Raw genomic sequence first — 6,000 nt, 5'->3', positions numbered from 1 at the left:
ACATTTCAACTTTTATTGTATTTATTTTATGTATGGATTCTGCGTCTAAGGTCCACTGAATATCTGTGCATTTTTTATCATCAGTTTTTTTAGCACTGTATTTCAAATTTATTCATTTTGTTCACTTTGTGTTATCACTCACCATATACCCCCCCCCCCCACCTATTTTCATCTATATATTCAAGACTAGAGGTGTACCGAACTGTTCGCCGGCGGACAGTTCCCGGCGAACTTAGCATGTTCGCGTTCGCCGCTGAGGGCGAACATATGCGATGTTCGGTCCGCCCCCTATAATACATCATTGAGGCAAACTTTGACCCTGAACTTCACAGTCAGCAGGCACATTTCCAGCCAATCAGCATACCTCCCTCCCACACCCTCCCACCTCCTATAAATAAGCAAGGGAAGCATCCATCTTAGATCATTCTGAAGCAGTGTGTGTTAGTGAGAGCAGGGAGAGAGCTGCTGCTGCTGCTGTTAAGCTAGGGACAGTTAGTCAGTGTTCCTGGTCTTGCAGTGTTCTTGGTCCACTACTGCTGTAAGGACAGCATCCTGACAGCACCCCAAAAAGCCCTTCTAAGGGCTGGTATTTGTGTAATTTATATATATATATATATATATATATATATATATATAGTGTCCCCAAAAGTCCTTTTAAGGGCTGGTAATTGAGTTTTTTCTTCTTATATATATCTATCTATCTAGTGTCCCCAAAAGCCCTTTTAAGGGCTGGTAATTGAGGATTTTTTTTTATTTATATATATATATATATATATATATATATATATATATATATATATATATATATATAGTGTCCCCAAAAGCCCTTTTAAGGGCTGGTAATTGAGTTTTTCCTTTTTATATATATATATATATATATATATATATACATATATATATATATATATATATATATATATATATATCTATTGTACACTGCAGTTGCCTGCCCGCTGTGTGTGAGAGGCCACAGACCCACCACAGACTGTACTGTGTGCACACCATTCTCATTTCGGGTGGCACAGTACCTTGCATTTTAAAAAATTTTTTTTTTTTCCTCTGTCATAATTGCAGTGAGTGCTGTGTCAGGTCCACAGAGTGCACTGTACCCACTGCAGTGCACTGCCCACCACTGATATATATACGGTGGCACAGCATCTTGTTGCAATTTGAAAAAAAAAAAAATTTTTATTATTGCAGTTGCCTGGGCTGCCAGTGACTGTCAGGTCCACAGAGTGTACTGTGCCCACTGCAGTGCCACTGCGTGCCCACCCACCACTGATATATAAGGTGGCACAGCAGCTTGCAAAGTAAAAAAATATATATTTTTTTTTATAATTGCAGTTGCCTGGGTGCCAGTGACTGTCAGGTCCACAGAGAGTGTACTGTGCCACTGCCCACCCACCACTGATATATAAGGTGGCACAGCAGCTTGCAAAGTAAAAAAATATATATTTTTTTTATAATTGCAGTTGCCTGGGTGCCAGTGACTGTCAGGTCCACAGAGAGTGTATTGTGCCACTGCCCACCCACCACTGATATATAAGATGGCACAGCAGCTTGCAAAGTAAAAAAATATATATTTTGTTAATAATTGCAGTTGCCTGGGTACCAGTGACTGTCAGGTCCACAGAGAGTGTACTGTGCCACTGCCCACCCACCACTGATATATAAGGTGGCACAGCAGCTTGCAAAGTAAAAAAATATATATTTTGTTAATAATTGCAGTTGCCTGGGTGCCAGTGACTGTCAGGTCCACAGAGAGTGTACTGTGCCACTGCCCACCCACCACTGATATATAAGGTGGCACAGCAGCTTGCAAAGTAAAAAAATATATATTTTGTTTATAATTGCATTTGCCTGGGTGCCAGTGACTGTCAGGTCCACAGAGAGTGTACTGTGCCACTGCCCACCCACCACTGATATATAAGGTGGCACAGCAGCTTGCAAAGTAAAAAAAAATATATTTTTTTTATAATTGCAGTTGCCTGGGTGCCAGTGACTGTCAGGCCCACAGAGTGTACTGTACCCACTGCCCAACACTCCTATAGGGTGGCACAGCACCTTGCACTCATAGTACAACACATTAAAAAAAAAATGACAGGCAGAGGCAGGCCACCCCGCAAGGGCCGTCGTGGTCGTGGTGCTGTGATTTCCTTAGGCCGTAGAATAATGCCCAGTGTTCAGAGGCCACCACAGACCCTGAACTCAAAAAATTCTGAGGACATAGTTGACTGGCTTACACAGGACACCCAATCGTCTACAGCTTCTGCTCGGAACCTTAATGCACCATCCTCCTCCAGCTCAGCTTCGGGCACCTCTCAATTTACCACTCGCCAGCCCGACGGCACCACCACCAACACTAGCACCACAGCCGCTTCACTTGATCCGTCAGAGAAGTTATTTTCACATCAGTTGGAAGAAATAAGTGATGCGCAACTATTAGTGCCAGAGGATGTAGATAACGGGGATATGTCTCAGTCAGGCAGCATTATACACATGGACGTACATTGTGATGATGATGATGATGATGTTGTACCTGCTGCTGCTGCCTTTGCTGAGTTGTCAAGTGAAGCGGCTGATGATGACGATGTGTGTCTGTGGATGTCACCTGGGTGCCTGCTCGAAGAGCAGAAGAAGAGGGGGAAAGTTCAGATGGGGAGACAGAGAGGAGGAGGAGGAGACGAGTTGGAAGCAGGGGGAGGAGGTCATCGCAAGGAGCTAGTGGCGCAGTCAGACAGCATGTAGATTCGGCACCCGGGGTCAGCCAGACAGCACGCCAATCAACGCAAGCTGTTGCCACCACCAGAATGCCGTCCTTGCAAAGCTCAGCAGTGTGGCATTTTTTTTGTGTGTCTGCCTCTGATATCAGCAATGCCATTTGTAACCTGTGCCAAAAGAAACTGAGTCGTGGGAAGTCCAACACCCACCTAGGTACAACTGCTTTGCCAAGGCACATGATCTCACATCACAAACGCCTATGGGATCAACACATGAGTAAAAGCAGCACACAAACTGAAAGCCACCATCCTCCTCCTGGTCCAGCATCTTCAGCCACGTCAACCACTGCTGTCCTCCATGCCCCCTATCAACAACCCGCCCCTCCGCCTCTCACCTTCAGCAGTTCCTGCTCACCTGCCCACAGTCAGGTGTCTGTCAAGGAAATGTTTGAGCGTAAGAAGCCAATCTCACAGAGTCACCCCCTTGCCCGGCGTCTGACAGCTGGCTTGTCGGAACTCTTAGCCCGCCAGCTTTTACCATACAAGCTGGTGGAGTCTGAGGCCTTCAAAAAATTTGTCGCTATTGGGACACCGCAGTGGAAGGTACCCGGCCGAAATTATTTTTCACAAAAGGCAATCCCCAACCTGTACTCTATTGTGGAAAAGGAAATCATGTCACGTCTGGCACACAGTGTTGGGGCAAGGGTCCATCTGTCCACTGATAGCTGGTCTGCAAAGCACGGTCAGGGCAGGTATATCACTTACACTGCGCATTGGGTAAACCTGCTGGCGGCTGCCAAGCATGGAATGCGTGGCTCTGCTGCAGAGGAGTTGGTGACACCGCCACGACTTGCAGGCAGGCCTGCTGCCACCTCCTCTACTCCTCCTACTCCATCCTCTTTGCTAACCTCCTCGGCTGAGTCCTCTTCTGCTGTTGCGTCTTGCTCCACACCAACTGCACCCCCCCAGCTCCCCAGGGGCTATTCCACATGCCGGATATGACAGTGTCACGCTGTCTTGGGGTTGACTTGCCTGAAAGCAGAGAGTCACACCGGACCAGCACTACTGTCCGCCCTGAACGCACAGGTGGATCAGTGGCTGACCCCGCACCAACTGGAGATCGGCAAAGTGGTGTGTGACAACGGAAGCAATTTGTTGGCGGCATTGAATTTGGGCAAGTTGACACATGTGCCGTGCATGGCACATGTGTTGAATTTGATTGTGCAACGCTTTGTGCAGAAGTACCCAGGCTTACAGGACGTCCTCAAGCACGCCAGGAAGGTGTGTGGCCATTTCAGGCGTTCCTACACGGCCATGGCGCACTTTGCAGATATTCAGCAGCGAAACAACATGCCAGTGAGGCGCTTGATTTGCGACAGCCCGACACGTTGGAATTCAACACTGCTAATGTTCGACCGCCTGCTCCAATAAGAAAAAGCGGTCAACGAGTATTTGTATGACCGGGGTGCTAGGACAGCCTCTGTGGAGCTGGGTATTTTTTTGCCACGTTACTGGACACTCATGCGCAATGCCTGTAGGCTCATGCGTCCTTTTGAGGAGGTGACAAACCTAGTCAGTCGCACCGAAGGCACCATCAGCGACATCATCCCATATGTTTTTTTCCTGGAGCGTGCCCTGCGAAGAGTGCTGGATCAGGCCGTAGATGAGCGTGAAGAGGAAGAGTTGTGGTCACCATCACCACCACCAGAAACAGCCTTACCATCGCTTGCTGGACCTGCGGCAACACTGGAAGAGGAGTCTGAGGAAGAGGAGTCAGAGGAGGAATGTGGCTTTGAGGAGGAGGAACACCAACCACAGCAGGCATCCCAGGGTGCTCGTTGTCACCTATCTGGTACCCGTGGTGTTGTACGTGGCTGGGGGGAAAAACACACCTTCAATGATATCAGTGAGGACGAGGAATTGGACATGAGTAGCTCGGCATCCAACCTTGTGCAAATGGGGTCTTTCATGCTGTCATGCCTGTTGAGGGACCCTCGTATAAAAAGGCTGAAGGAGAACGACCTGTACTGGGTGGCCACGCTACTAGACCCCCGGTATAAGCAGAAAGTCTCTGATATGTTACCCAATTACCGGCAGTCGCAAAGGATGCAGCAGCTACAAAATAAGTATGCTTTACACAGCATATAAGGGTGATGTCACAGCACAACGGGAATCCAACAGGGGAAGAGGTGAAAGTAATCCTCCTCCTACCACCACAACCACGCCGGCAAGGACAGGACGCTTTACAGACGTCTTGCAGAGCTTTTTTAGTCCTACGCATCGCCACAGCCCTTCGGGGTCCACCCTCAGAGAACGACTTGACCGACAGGTAGCAGACTACCTTGCCTTAACTGCAGATATCGACACTCTGAGGAGCGATGAACCCCTTGACTACTGGGTGTGCAGGCTTGACCTGTGGCCTGAGCTATCCCAATTTGCCATTGAACTTCTGGCCTGCCCCGCTTCAAGTGTGCTGTCAGAAAGGACCTTCAGCGCAGCAGGAGGTATTGTCACTGAGAAGAGAAGTCGCCTAGGTCAAAAAAGTCTTGATTACCTCACGTTTATTAAGATGAATGAGGCATGGATCCCAAAGGGACTGACAGTGGGGGATGCATTTGACTAAAAAAGGCCTGGTGATGACTGAGATGCCTTGGGCTAAAAATGGTCCACACGCTGCTGTATTTAATCATTCTCTGCATGCCGGATGACTTACGTGACATCTCCGCCACCAACTACGGTTCAAGCCGCAATGTTTTAGTGCACTTTCTGCCTTGAAAACCTCAAATTTTCAGGCCACTGCTACAGCAGCGGCTGCAACAATACCTGCTTTTTCATGCATGTGTACATGCCTAATTTTTCTGGCCTCTGGTGCTACACTGTGGCTGCAAAAAAACAAAAAAAAAGGCACATACATGTGTCAATTCCCCTTCGTGATCGTTACCTTGTCGTGGTGAAGGGGCTTGCGTATCACAATGAAGCGATCACCTCTACGAGTGTGTTGGCACACCCCAGATAAGGTCGTTGCTTCATTGTGAACAGACCAAAAGCGATCCGCGGGATAATTTTTCATAGAAAAAACATTCATTTTCTTTCATTCTTTCTGCGGAGCTGGGTATTTTTTGGCCGCGTTACTGAATGCTCATGAACAATGGCTGTAGGCTCATGCGTCCTTTTGCGGAGGTGACAAACCTGGTGGTCAGTCGAACCCAAGGCAACATCATCGACCTCATCCCATATGGGTTTTTTCTGGAGCGTGCCCTGCGAAGAGTACTGGATCAGG

The sequence above is a fragment of the Pelophylax lessonae genome (assembly GCF_965119305.1).
Source record: "Pelophylax lessonae genome assembly, chromosome: 1".
Lineage (NCBI taxonomy): Eukaryota > Metazoa > Chordata > Amphibia > Anura > Ranidae > Pelophylax > Pelophylax lessonae.
The sequence above is the reverse complement of the archived record's forward strand: the minus strand, read 5'-3'. Positions refer to the sequence as shown.